Below are 15,243 nucleotides of genomic sequence, written 5' to 3'. Positions count from 1 at the left end.
AAAAGTGTCATTGTCTCTGCACTGCCATGAAATATCAGGCTAAATAAAAAGTGTCAGTGTGTGTTTACTATCTCTATCTTAATGTTTTTTCAATAAAGATGCTAATAGTTTCAGTTTTTTATGTTCCACAATTTTCTCATTGTGTAAAACATTTTAAGAATTGAATACATTTAGGCCATTCATGAACATTCTGGATAGTTCACTAAAAAATAACTTGCTACAAAGAAATATGAGACTTCATGGCTTCTTTACTGAGCACAAGTAACTTTTATAATTGGCATAAACCACTAGAAGTTGAAGACAAAAACAAGAAAATGGAACTCGTGGTAGGAGTGCACTAAAGTTCATTTTACAGATAGAGTAGCAATGGTTTTCCAGAGGATTTCTGAAGATTAATTTAGTGTTTTCCTAACTGGAATTCTGGCGTGCACCATTTGGCTCTTTGGCAAGAAATGCAATGGCCATTATGCAGGCAAGTTAAAACTTCATAGAATTGAAGAAGCTGTTCATCTGAAGAGCCTTATCAGTCCGAGCTATAAAGGGAAAAAAGGAAGATCTAAGTCTAGGACAGGTTAGGGGAAGGTATTATAGATACAGTCTCAGAAGTAATACAAAGTACCAGAAAGAGAAAAGGCATTGGTGGCTTGAAGTTTTCATGCCCACTCTGCATATAAAATTCCTTTTGAAACAGAACATACATCCTGTGAATACAAGTTTCATGTCTTGGTGTTTAATGTGCTGACTAACATCTATCTAATAAATTTTATGCTTCTGGTACAAAATAATTCTGTCTGTGACCCAGGCTTTCCAAAGCCACCTGTTCCCTGTTTTGCTTCTGTCTCAGGGTTGATAGGTGAGTTCCTTTCTCTGATTTTTCCTTCTGAAGAATATTTTATGGAAAATACAGTAGCTTGTTTAGATGATGTGAAAACCAAAATTTCATCTTTGTTTTAATGTCTAAATTTTTAGCTTCTTGAATATAAGAAATCAATTTTTTAAAAAACGTGGAACATTTTATCACTTTTTAAAAGCTGCACATTCAATCAAGGAAAGCAATAATGTTGCAGCTGCCATGCTTCTAAAAAGGAACACTTTAAGCCATCATTGTTCACATTTAGAAAGATGGATATTAGCTAAGGAATCATGTAATTTTCTCTACTTTTCTTACATCTTTGTTAAAATCCAAAATATATTGATGAGTGGGGAGGGATTTATTACTATTATTACTATTGTTATTTTACCTACTTATTTATGAAGAGGATTTACAGTGTTTTACAAGGAAATTCATATAAAAAATTCAACTGTAATTTAAAAATTATTACTGATGAGAATCACATAGAGTAAAAATCAGTAAAATGATGATTGACATTTCCAGACCTTAAAGAAGATGTATTTTAAGTGCTGGAAGTTACCACAATAAAAATAATGGAATATTTAAAAATCAATGTGTGGAAAAGAACTGGAATGAAGTACTCTAATAAGGGCTGGACTTTCTTACAATAAGAAGAACATATGGAATAGTACAAAGGAGGGGAGTTTGAAGTAATAATTTAGGAGTTGGTTGAATTTAAGAGTAAGTGGAGAGGAAAAGAGGGCAGATTAAGGGAAGCAGTGTTTCTCACAGCTCCATGATGGAGACTCAAGCAGCGGGAATAGTGCTTCTCTGTGAGGTGGGTGAGAAGGAGAATTCACTAATACCCATATCAGACAGAGAACCTTGGAGACTTGGAAATTGGGGGTGCATTAAACAAGGCAAAGGAACAAAATTAGAGCTGGGCTCCTTGCAGGAGCAGGTATTAGTACACAAGGTTGAAAAAGACTGAGAAGCACTGTGAAAGCTCTTGGTGGAGAATCCCCAGGGGCAGCCTGCCCTGAGTTATTTGGCTCCTTAAACTGGTGCACAAAAGAAATCCCAGGTTTGCCAGATGCCACAGGGAGCCAAGGTTGGAGCCATTTGAGAACATCTGTGCTGCAGAAGACCCTACAGAGACCTGGAGTCCAATACCCAATTCCAGCAAATGCCAGTCATTAAATCTACACTGAGCCTTAGCAAATCTGGATATATATATATATAAAATACATATATTTTATATATATGTATATGTACATATTGTGTACATGTATAGATATATACATACACACATATGCACGTATACATAAGTATATATATATACATGTATATATATAAATATATATATAAATGTTTTCTCATTTCTATCATTTCTTGATGGTAGTTATTTTACTTATTCTGATTTCTGAGGGTTAGGGTTTTTGATTAGTATATTTTGGTGTGGTTTTGTATCGTCTGTTTCCCTTGTTTCTCTTTCTCTCTTTCTCTTGATAATGAGTTCTAGAAGTTTTCTGGTGGTGTTATTTGGGTCACCTAAATATTGAATAATGTCATTTGGCAAACAGTTCAGTTTTTTTTTTCCCTATCAAAAATCAACTCAAAGGGGATCAAAGACCTATATATTAAACCAGAAACCCTGTACCTACTAGAAGAAAACTAAGGTGCAACAGTCCAAAATATTGGCTCAGGAACTGACTTCCTTAACAGGACTCCTATTGCAAGAAGTAAAATCAATAATCAATAAGTGAGATGCATCAAGCCAAAAAGCTTCTTCAGAGCAAAGGCAATAATCAGGAACATGAAGAAAGAACCCACACAACGGGAGAAAGTCTTCCCTGCACCTCAGGTAAAGCATTAATTTTCAAGATATATAAAGAACTCAAAAATCTTAACACCCCAAGATAAGTAAATAAATAACCCGATCAATAAATGGGAAAAGGAACTGAACAGATTCTTCACAGAAAAAAGAAATATGAATTGTCAAAAATGTATGAAAAAAATGTTCAACATCTCTAGCAATTAGAGAAATGCAAATTAAAATACACTGAGATTTAATTTCATTCCTGTCAGAATGGCAATCATCAAGAACAAAAGTAATGATAAATGTTAGCAAAGATCTGGGTAAAAGGTAAACTTGTACATTGCTGGGAAGACTGTAAATTGGTGTAACCACTCTAAAAAGCACTATAGAGATTCCTCAAAAAACTGGGAATGAACACCCATTTGACCCAATTTTTCCACTCCTTGGCATATATCCAAAGGATTTAAGATCCCCATACTATGGTGAAACAGCCACATCAATGTTTATAGCAACTCAATTCACAACAGCTAAACTATGGAACCAACCTAGGTGACTTGCAACAGATGACTGGATAAAGAAAATGTGGTATATATACATGAGGGAGTATTACTCAGCAACAGAGAAGAATGATTTTATGATTTATGACACAGGTCGGTAAATGGACGGATCTGGAGACTATCATACTACATGAAATGAGCCAATCCCAAAAGCCATATGTCAAATGTTTTCTGATTATAGAAGCTGCTCAACAATAAGGAAGGGGTAGGAATAGAGGTTCAGTAGATTAATTAATGGAGAATGGAGGGAAGGGAGAGAAATTGGAAAAAGAAAGACAGTGGAATGAATCTGACATGATTTTCTAATGTACATTTATGAAAACATCACAGTGAATCCCGTCATCATGAAATTCACAAGAATCAGGTCCTAACTAAAATAAGATATATTCCATGCTTGTATAATCATATTAAAATGGATTCTAATGTCATATATAACTAAAAAGAACCAATAAATAAAAAATTTTAAATTGAGTGAGTCTATAAAGTCACTATAACAGAATAATAAGTGACAGATATTCTAGGAAAATATGTTTAAAACAGAAGAGTAGAGGAAGGAAATACTGGAATATGTTTATTTGACAGTAGGGATTTAGGTCAATTCTATGACATATTTCCTTACATGAAACAATCTATAATAATAGGGAAATATTCATACTGTTACAGTAATTACTCTTTATATAACACATAAACCTGGCTTGTCACATAGTAGATAATAGATACAAATTTATTTTTATATTGTTGGTTAAACAGTTTTAATATATGAAAAGGAGTGTCAACCTGAACAAAAAGCCCTGCTCTAATGTTAAAGAAACCCCAAACATTTGTACTTGTATGTAAAACCAGTATTGATGATTCTGACCATGAAGTAAATGCTAGGGTTGCATGCACTTTCCAATTTACTTAACTTGATAGATTAGTGAGTACTTTGGATGGTAGAATTAATTATAACAAATTAAAAACTGGAGAGAAGACAGTTCAGTAACCCAGCAATTCACCCCCAAACCCTAATGATTACAGGTTCCTCTAGGAACATTGCTGGACCCTTCAGGAGACAAAAGGAGGGTGACAACCGAGAAGCTGACTCTTTTGTTCTGAGTTCCCCATGCTATGCCCACAGTCCCCAACATGAAAATAACTCTCCAAATCATTTGCTGAACAATGGAATTTCTGACATTCATCAATGGTTTAATTTTAGATGAATTGTCAGATATTTTAGGGCAAGAATAATAATTTGTTTTATTCTGGTCCACTGCTCACATGTCCACTGTTCACTTCAGAAAACTGTGACTATTTTATTACCATAAAATATAGCAAAATTTTCATTTCACACTGATATTAGGCTCCCAAATTGTGAGGTAGGAAAAATAGATTCACTTACAGTAATTTTGGAGAAATGATCATTACAATTAAGAGCAAGTTTATGTTTTTCCCCTGCCTCTAGAAGAGCGTGAGTGCTTATGAATAGTTACAAGAATCAAAAAAAAGTAGAATATATGTTTTGATATGCAGGTGCTTATGAAACTGATTCATTTTGATATGAAAATATCTTGGTGCTCTTCGATTGTTCTAATTTATTAAAACTACAAGTCCTGAAAATTTTTACATTTCTTTTCAGGATTTGTGAATACATGATTATAGTTCCACCTCTTTGACACTGACCACAGGCTTGAAAGTTGACTTGAAATGAAACAGGAATAAGAATAGCCATTTCATTTAGACAAGAAAATCAAGTTTAGGACAAACAGAGCAGAAAAATAGATTGAGTCAGGGAATGCAACATCATGACAACTTTCAATCAAACCCAGGTGGTTTATGTTTAGAGCATTGTATGTGGGAAGAGTAAACCTCCATCTTGTTTAGCCACATATATTTTGCCCAATCACAGGAGTCAAATTCCCTAACAAATAAATATTTTTTATATGTTTTTAATGAATGCTAAGGAACATCAATTATAAGGCATCATTGACTAACTTTGACTTCTTAGAACAAGTTGGCACACTTAAAAATTGAATGATATCTTTTTTAAACTTTTTTTAAAATATGGAAATATAGATTTTGTAATCAAGACAGTACTCCAGTTAATACTTTCTATAATTTTACTTTAAAATCTTGATCCATGAGGGAGAAAGGAAATTTTTCTTTGTTTCTCCTTGTGATTCAAAAAACTTTTTAAATGTAATATATATATTTACTAAGTTCACAAGTGGATAAGTGTTACTCAATTTTACTGTTTATTGATATAAATTTACTCCTTTTGCTGTAACAAAAAGGCAAAGCATTTTATGTTAAACTTGCTACCTGTGCTTTATGTTTGCTTCTATTTGAGTATCTTTACTTATTCATAATTCTTTACTTATTTCTTCAACTTTGTTGAGTTGATACATGTAATGAGATAAATGTTTTATTGTTTAAAAATCCTATTTTTAAGCTCTCAATATATAAGGATTTGATTTCTTTGGCATTTATGGAAAAGTTGATTCACTTCTTTCATCTTTCTTGTGATTATTTACAAATTTTCTTAGTTTTCTATTATGGAATAGATTTAATTTTTCTTTTTGCAAAACTTGGGTTTTATGTTGTTGCTCTGTTAGGAACCTCTCGTTATTTACACAAAAGTGTTACAGCAATCAAAATATTATAAAATGTCAAGATACATACCTGACAACCTCTGGTCTCTCCCAGATTTTACCCCAGTTAAATAGGCAAGAAATTTAATAGATTCCTTATCTTCTCCCCAACTTTTTCCAGAAGTTCATAAATATAATATCAAAGTTTTTGAAAACAAAAATTTTAGTTTGAAATTGATTATTCTCACACTGTGAATTGTGCCCTTCAAGCATATATTTCAATCTACAATTAAGCAATCTAGCACAAATTCTATGACATTTATTTGAATAAACTTGTAAGATTTTCAGAATTTGCCAGCTGACTTCTTGTAGAATGTTAATGAGGGTGGACCAGTTAAACATCTCTCAGTATTGATAAGACTTATTACATTAAAAAGTGTTAGCCTGCAGACGAAGTCATACATGTGCTTGGTTACCAGAGCTCAGACATAAAGACCTTGCTTATCTCCCAGGAAAGCTGCTATCCAAGGGCTCAGCAGTAACCTTAGCAGAAATCTTATGTGCATAGAAAGGGAATCAAGATCTTTTACCACAAAATTATTTTGCCTGAAAAAGAAGAAAAATAAGGGTATGATACATATCAATTTTATCCTGGGGATGGACAAGTAAAAAAAAGTTTTAAACATTCTGTTTTTCTGTTTTGCATTTTGAGTTCACTTTTCCGTGATTTTGAATATGTATCTATTTTTCTGTGTATATTCATATTTTTATTTTAATAAATTGATAATTACTGCACATTTTCTAAATAATTTTATGAATCTAGATTACTAATATTGTAGTAAGTTGTCATGCCTTTTCATTATATATCATTATTCATTTGTTTTTCTTTTTATATTCTCTATATTCCATGACAAGAAAGTACTATAAAGATTTTTTTATTCTTCACCAGTTATATGTGAATGGAGGTGTATGTATAAGTGCATTTGTATAAATATACAGTAGTTTAAGAACCTTTTTCAGTTAAAGTGCAAATAAAAGTCACAAGGTTTAACAGATACAAATTTACAATTTAATTCAGAAAAAATCTGTAAAAATGGAAAGAAATCTCTAAAAGCAAAAAAAAAATGAAGAAATTCTTAATCAGTAATGTTGATAAAGAGCAATTAAATTACCTTCTTAATGTGTACGCATTATTAAATTATTCCTATAAATTATATTTTTTATAAATTTCCTTTGAACATGTTGATCTTTTGTTTTCATAACCTTTTAAAAACATGTTCACATGGGTTTTATTGCCTGTCACCCATTTTCTTTCATTAGAAAAAAACCACTGTGTTGGTATCTTGATTTAATTATGAACTGTATTCATTAGGGCAACTGACCAGCTGAGGAATCCCTGATGGTTTATTCAGTGGAAGGAGTTTCTGGAGTTTCATGTTTGATTCACTCCATTTTTCCTGGTTCATAAAGCATGAAAACTTTTATTCAGTACTTATGTTAGTCTTCTCATTGAATCTGTTTCCAAGGAACAATACATATGAATGTTTTTTCTTGCAAGAACTCATTGAAATTGAAAATTGCTGATATGGGGACTAACGAGGCTAAGTGTTTATGTGTGCCTATTATGCATTTGTGTTTAACTATATCACCTTAAATCCTCATGATTTTCATAAATATCTATGAGAAAAATGAATATTGGGAAATCTCATGATTTTTTTTAATTCATTGTACACAAAATGGGGTACATCATTTTGTTTCCATGGCTGTACACAATGTAGATTCATACTATTTGTGAAATCACACTTGTACATAGGGTAACACAATTTTTAAAAATACATATGTATTTTATTTTTTCCACATTTTTATTGGTGTACTATATTTGTACATATTGATGGGCTTTGTTGTGCATATTTGTACATGCACAAAATGTAACAATATAATTTGTCCAATATCATTCTCCAGGATTTACTCCTTTCTTCCTGCCTCTTCTTTACTGATCTCACCTTGACTTTTAAGTGATCGATCTGCACCTTTGTTTCCGTTTTTCCTCTCTAGCTTCCACATATGAGAGAAAACATACAAACCTTAACCTTCTGAGTTTGACTTAAAATAAATATATTTTAAATGTATGTATTTAAGATTAATTTGATTTAAATAATTTTATAAAATCATATCAAAAGAACTTTAGTAAGCATTTTAACAGAATTTTTTATTTTACCATGTAGTCTGTTGTGTTAACTTTCTATAACAAATACATGAGATAATCAACCTAGACAGAAAAAAATCATTATGTCTTAGATTTTTGCAAGTTAATTCCATGATCAATTGACCCTATTGCTTTGGATTTATGCTGAAGCAGGACATTATGGTGGAAGTGTGTGGTAGATCAAAAGTGGTCACCTCATGGCAGGGAGATGAGACAGGAGATGAAGGGGCTTAGGTTCCATAATCCCCATCAAGGTTACATCCCCAGTGACATGAAACTTTCTATTTTACCTCTTAAAGATTCCATCATCTCCCAATAGTGACATTTTCTGGGGATTAAAGTACATCTGGGAGACACTTAACTAATAAATATCTTTAGATGTGGCTCTATTTTGGACAATTTTAAAGAGCACTAGATTGAGGAGTGAATCAGTGAACTTGAGGGAATGAGTTACCCAGTTTCATTAGTAGCAATTGTTACATCACACACTTAAGTACTAGAAATGTAGTTCTTTACAGTTCACAATGGGGTTTAACCTATGAATTTATGGGGAATAAATAATTTACTTCTTTTTCTCAACTGATATCAAACTGAAATGTAGTATATTTTACGTAGATGTAAACCATGAAAAGTAGTATTAGAGCATTGATGTGTAACTTATTACTAATTAAAATTTCAAGTTTCTAAATGTATTATAGTTGCTGCTATACTGCTTACACTGACTTCAAAACAGTTCTTTGGGTAGTCTTTAACACAATTCATCCCTCTTTCTCATTTGCTGTTCTCAAGAACTGTTTACAACAGGGAGTCTATGAGAAATTCTTGTAAAATTTGCCCCCAAATTTGGCTCCAAACCCAAAATTTCTCTATAAATATAAATATTAATTATGAAAAAGAAGATAACCCCAGAATATTCCAGTAATGCCATGTCTTAAGATAAAAACGGACTGCTTAGAACAGTCTGGGATCTGTTCCAATGCTCTCCTGGATAAAGGCTGTTCCTTAATGCTTTCCTCCAGTAATCACAGAGCCCTCAGATATAAAAGTTGGGGTATTAGGTTTTCCAGGGTCCCTCAGTTGTGGTGCAAGTGGGCACACATTAGACTCCATGAATCCTGTGCAGTTTTTCTGAGCTTTGGGGTACTGATTTAAAATAAATGTGAGATTTCGGTTGTTCCTTACTGTTTATGTATAAGTAACGAAACTCCTTCACATAAGTCTTTGTGTGTGTGCATTCAGTCTCTCACTGGACTCAGGCAAGTTTGTAACCAGTGCATAATGAACCCACCTCATGTTTACAATCATCACTACCATTATATATTTATACTTTTGTCACAAGAATTCAGAATTGAATATATCAATATGAGTACATATAACTGTATTTTAATAGTTTTAATAATTCAATATATTTGAAAAGCAGTCTCCTTTGTCATCTTACAAAATCAAAGTGAGTAAACCGACAAAAAGACAAATCTAGGCCAATAAAACTACATGAAATCTTAAAACTTTTCTTCATCAAGGGGTAAAACCAAGAGTGAAAAGACTATCTCTGGAAGCTATTTGCAAATCACATAACTGAGAAGAGGTTAATATTTATAATATATAAAGAATTCCTACAATTCTACAAAAGTCAGATAACAATTAGAAAATAGAGAAAAAAATTGAATACACATTTCTATGAAAATTCTAGCAAGTATATGAAAATGTGCTCACTATCACTAATCACCATATAAATGCATAACACAAGAAGATATTACCTTCGCCCCTGTTAGAATGGATATGTCAAAAGTCAGTAACAGAAAAATAGCAGTGTCAGCAGAAATATGAACCAATTTCCATCTTATGCATTGTTGGTGGAATTTTAGAATTGTGCTACCACTATGGAAATTGTATGTTCTTCAAAAAATTAAAAATGTTACTTCTCTTCTTTAATTATAAATCCTACATTTGGATACAATTAAAAGGAAGATCTCAAAGGAATATTCCTACATATATATTTATAACAACACTACTCACAATAGACATGAGGTAGGAGAAACCGAAAGTTCATTAGAGAATGAATTGATAAAATGTGCTTTGTCCATACAATGAAATATGCAGTTTTAAAATGGAAGAACATTCTGTCACAAGTTACAAAATGATGACCTGCAGGGTATTATGCTCAATGAAATAAACTCGTCATAAAAGGACAAATACTATATGAATCTAATTTTTTGAGGTATCTGAAGTAGTTAAATTCTGAAATACAGAAAGAAGAAGAGTTGTTACTATGGACTGGAGAGAGAAGAAAGAGGAAAATTTTTGTTTATTCAGTGTAGTATTTCAAATATGTAAGACAAAAGTATTCTGGAGATCAGTTTTATGTTGTAGATATGGTTAATATTTCTGAAGAATATAGTTAAAATGGTAAACTTTATGGTATATGCATTACCCCAAATAGAAATATAGAGAAAGAGCATATGAGCTTCCTCAGATTATACATTCTTAGAACATACTAATAATGGAAAAATATTAGTTACCTTTTCAACCTGTTTCTCCAGTGCAATAAGTTTATTAACTTTTGTTCTTCCAGCATGAAGGCACTTCCCATATAAACCATGAGTTTATAAAAAGTATTTCAGAACACTTTAGAATTTTGAAAGTACAAGATAGTGTTCCTTGTCAACAGAAACCTAGACTGTCAAATTTGGAAATAATCATGAATAAATAATAATCATAAAGAAATCCCCGTTTTCCACACCAATAAAATATTTAGCACTCCTTAAAATTTTCTTTCATTTTTTGATTTACATGAGAATTTTCAAATTTTAGTTAACCCACATTTTAGACAGAACACTCCCTCATCTTTTAGAAAATATCAGGTATGAGGACAAATAATATGATTATTTTATTAGAACTGAGTTTTTGTTGCTGAGATTTTGAACAAACTAAGACTTACTAAATTCATGTTTGTCCACTGACTCTTTCCTGTTACTTATAAAGGCACATATTTGGAAGGTGATTACTAAGATCCATCTCAGATACCAGTACTTACTTGCAATATAGGGCAGACTGATGGTAATTCTATCTAGATCCCTATAGCACTATTATTAATGACAACGGTGACTCTAATTGGAAGCCATTGGAGTATGAGTAAGTGGTTTTTAAAAACTGAAATTTCAACCTGATTAATTCATATGTAATAACCTATATTTATAGAACTTTCCAAAAGGACAGAAATGGCAATTTTAGAGATCATATTCAATCAGATTTGGCCTATGAATTTTATGTTTGGAAGCTACATTATATAGCAGTGCTCATTAAAAGAAGTGGTTAACGGAATCTAATATGTATTTATTTTTGGAAAAAGAATGTCCAAGAATAAATTCTCTTAACCTGTGATACTAAGTATTATAGTGAATGATGTAATATTATAACCTTTGAGTTTGATATGTTCTTACCAAAATAGTAATTTAGCGAGAGTTTGAGACCAGTCAGTTTTTTTGAATGGTAATTACAGAAAGTAACTGTGATTGATAGAGCGAGGCAGGAAGAAGACCACAGACCAAGAAGAAAGACAACAGAAATGCTGCTGCAAACAATACCAGTGTCATTGAAACTTGATTCTTTTAGTGCCTCCCAAGTGGTATGGAGTTTGCCTTCTTGCATTGCAAACTGAAAGGAAGAAGCTTGGCCCATTTGTTAACTGTCTCCTTTCCCTGTTGGTTGATGTTTCTGAAATATGTTCTCTTCCACATCATCAGGTTGTGCTTATACTCATGATGAATTTATTTCTACACTAATACAGAGTCATCAAGACAAATACGGTGGAAAAGTAGTGGCACACACATAAAGTGATATTTTGTCAGCATGAGAAGAGTTTGATGCAGGCCAGAGTTGCCTGCTAAAAAGAGGTGTGTAAAGTGCAGCTTATGTAGGATTCTAAAATTTTGTGTTACTGCCCACCCCTTATATTACTCACAGTCACTTAGATCATTCTTTCAGTTAGTCTACAAGAAGGTAACAAGCAGTGAATTCTCTGATAGTTACAATTTCTCATGCTGTAACCGATGTTAAAGGACATAACCGATAGTCATCAATTCTGTCCTCCAAGACTGTAGTTTTCCCATATTGGTTGTTATATCTGGAATGAGTCAGTCTTTTTTGTTTTGCTTTTGACAGGCCACAGTTGTTGGCGTTATTCATTAATAGTTTTTTTGGAGCCTGAAAACATCAAGAAGAAATATATCTGATATACTTTTTCCTTTGCTACATTTTTGTAGTTGTAGTTATAGCTTTGTTTGCTGGGAATGAGAACTTTTAATCTAGGAGAGCTCAGGACTTTAAGAGTAGGAAGATTAAATTCACCAGTTGGAACTCTACAGGGAAATAAGAATGTTCAGTCTTGTCTTTTCCCATTTATTCTGCTTTTTGGATAATACACCATAACCATTGGTTAAGTGAATGAACTACATCTTAAACTATGAAGTCTCTAAAGTATTGTCCCCAGAGCTGACAGGTTACCTTTAACTATAAAAGGACTTTCCATTATTCTATTAATCTGGTCATCTTCAGCGATATGACATGTGCTTCTGTGAGTGGACCCCATGGTAATGAGTCAAATAACGCAAATTTTTCAAATAGATGGTGCCCTGGTTCTGAGATGATGCTGTACATAATTCTGTATTTTTAAATTAAGCCTTTGGTAAGGATTTGTGTTGTGGTCTCGACGTCTATCTCAGTAAAAAATACTTGTCATTATACATTAATAGGTTAGAAAATGTTGTCACAAAACTCATGTCTATTTAGATGGAACTACCTGGAATATGGATATATTTATTAATAGGGATTTTGTAGATGTCATCAGTTAAAGATTAAAGACATTGGACTATGAGGGGCTCCAAATCCAATGACAGGAAGTATCCTTATGAAAATGGAGATGATACAGAGATGACAGAGAAGGAGGCCGCAAGAATGAGGATGGAGGAAAAGTTTGGAATTATGTAGCTACAAGCTAAAGAATGCCTGGGAATGCTGGAAGCAGTAAGTGACTAGGAAAGGCTCTTCCCTGTAGCTTTTAGAAGGAAATCTCAGTTTTCCTGATATTTTGATTTCGAACTTCTGGCCTTCAGAACTGTGAGAGAATAAGATTTGGTTGGTCGGATTAAGCCACAAATTTCTGACATTTTTTAATAGCAGTCCTAGGACATTAATACATGAGTGACGTGATGTTATTGACATCAGGGGTCTGTATTGTTTTCTTATTAAATTGAACACCCCCAAATTTTCTGTAGCTGGCATGTCAGTAAACTTGAATGTTTTACCCTCCAATTCTTAATGTACTCCTTCTTTTTCATCCTTTAATGTTGAAATATATATTTAGGCATGGAATTATTTGGTCATATGGTAACTTCATCTTTAGCACTCTGAGAAACTGTCCAATTGTCTCCAAACTGGCTGGACCATTTATGTTCCCAGTGACAGATGGAGAATTCATTTCTACTACACCGTTATTAGCGTTCGCTATTGCCTGTTATTTCATGATAGGCACTCTGGTGTTTGGGAAGTGGCACCTCCTTGTTTTCTTCTGCATTTTCACAATGGATATGGATGCTGAGCATCTAATCATGTACTTATTGGTAATATATGTCTTTGGATAAAGGAGTTTTCAAACCCAATAGCCTGTCTGAATTGTTTTCTTTTATGTTCCTTCAAGAACAACAACTTCAACCTTAAATAATCATATTAACATTACTATTCAAGTAGCTTTATTTCTTTAAATGATGGAAAATTTGTTTGATTACAGCTAAATTTCTTCTCCTCTCTTTTCTGCTATTGTTTTCACATCAATTTCATCCAAATCTGCTATAAAAAGAACCAACACATTATTATTATTATACAATATTATTACTTATAAGAATTTTAGGGAAAAGAGATAAAAATATATTTCAGAGGACTTTCATACTTATCTACATATTTTCCTTTATGATGATCCTTGTTTCTGCATGTAATTGTGTTATTAACTTGTGATATTTCCTTTCACCTTGAAGGTCTTATTTTATTATTTCTTGGAAGAGAGTTCACCTAAAAATAAAAACTTCCATTTTTCCTATCTGGAAGTGTATTTATTCAATGATTTTCCATTATATCTTTTTATTCCCTTAGTTTTACTGAGATACAATTGACAAGTATTGTGTATATTTGCTATATCTAATACGATGTTTTGATATATGTATATATTATGAAATTATTATCACAATCAAGCTAATTAACATGTTTATCACCTTACATGTCATTTTTTGTGGTAACAATTAAGATCTAATTTCTGAGCAAATTTCAAATATACAATACAATATCATTAACTATATCTTGCTTGTATATTGGATCTTCAGAATTTATTCATCTTGCCTAAGTGGTGTCCTTTGACCAATGTCTACTAATTTCCTCTACCCCAAAGCACCTGAAAGCCATCATACTATCTCTTTTCTATGAATTCAACTATATATTTAAGTGGACCTTATAATATTTGTCTTTTTCTGTCTGGTTTACTTCACTTAACATGATGTTCACCAAGTGTATCCAAGTTGTGGTAATTGATAGGATTTTTTTAAACACTAAATAATATTCCTATGTGTCTGACATTTATCTATTCTTCCACTGAGGGACACAAAGGTTATCTTGGACATTGTGAATAATAGAGCAGAAGATGTTGGGAATATATATATATAATTTTTTTGATCCTGATTTTATGTATTTATTTGTCTTTACATACATACATAGAGGTGGGGTTACTAGATTATATTAAATTCATATTTATTGCTTTGAGCATCTATCATAAAAGTTTCCATGGTGACTGTACCTATTTGCATTCTCGCAAATAGAGCACGAAGTTCCCCTTTGTCCACATCCTTAAGGATAACTGTTAAATTGTGTCTTTTGATAGTGACTATTCTACCAGGTACAAAGAATATCTCACTGTGGTTTGGACTTGCATTTATTTGATGATAATGGAAGTTGAGCACTTTTTCATATGCTTGTTTCCCATTTGAATATTTTATTTTGACAAATGTCTATTCAGGCCCTTTATCCATTTTTTAAATCAGGTGGTTTCCCTGCTATAGAGATTTTTATATATTTTGGATATGTATCCTTATCAGATGTATGATTCATGAATAAGTCTCTTATTCCATAGTTTCACTCTTCAGTCTGTTGATGGTTCCTTTGGCAGTGCAAAAGCTTGGGTTGGTTGAAATCATATCTGTCTATTCTTGCATTTGTTACCA

The sequence above is a fragment of the Sciurus vulgaris genome (assembly GCF_902686455.1).
Source record: "Sciurus vulgaris genome assembly, chromosome: 10".
NCBI lineage: Eukaryota > Metazoa > Chordata > Mammalia > Rodentia > Sciuridae > Sciurus > Sciurus vulgaris.
This window is presented reverse-complemented; position numbering follows the sequence as displayed.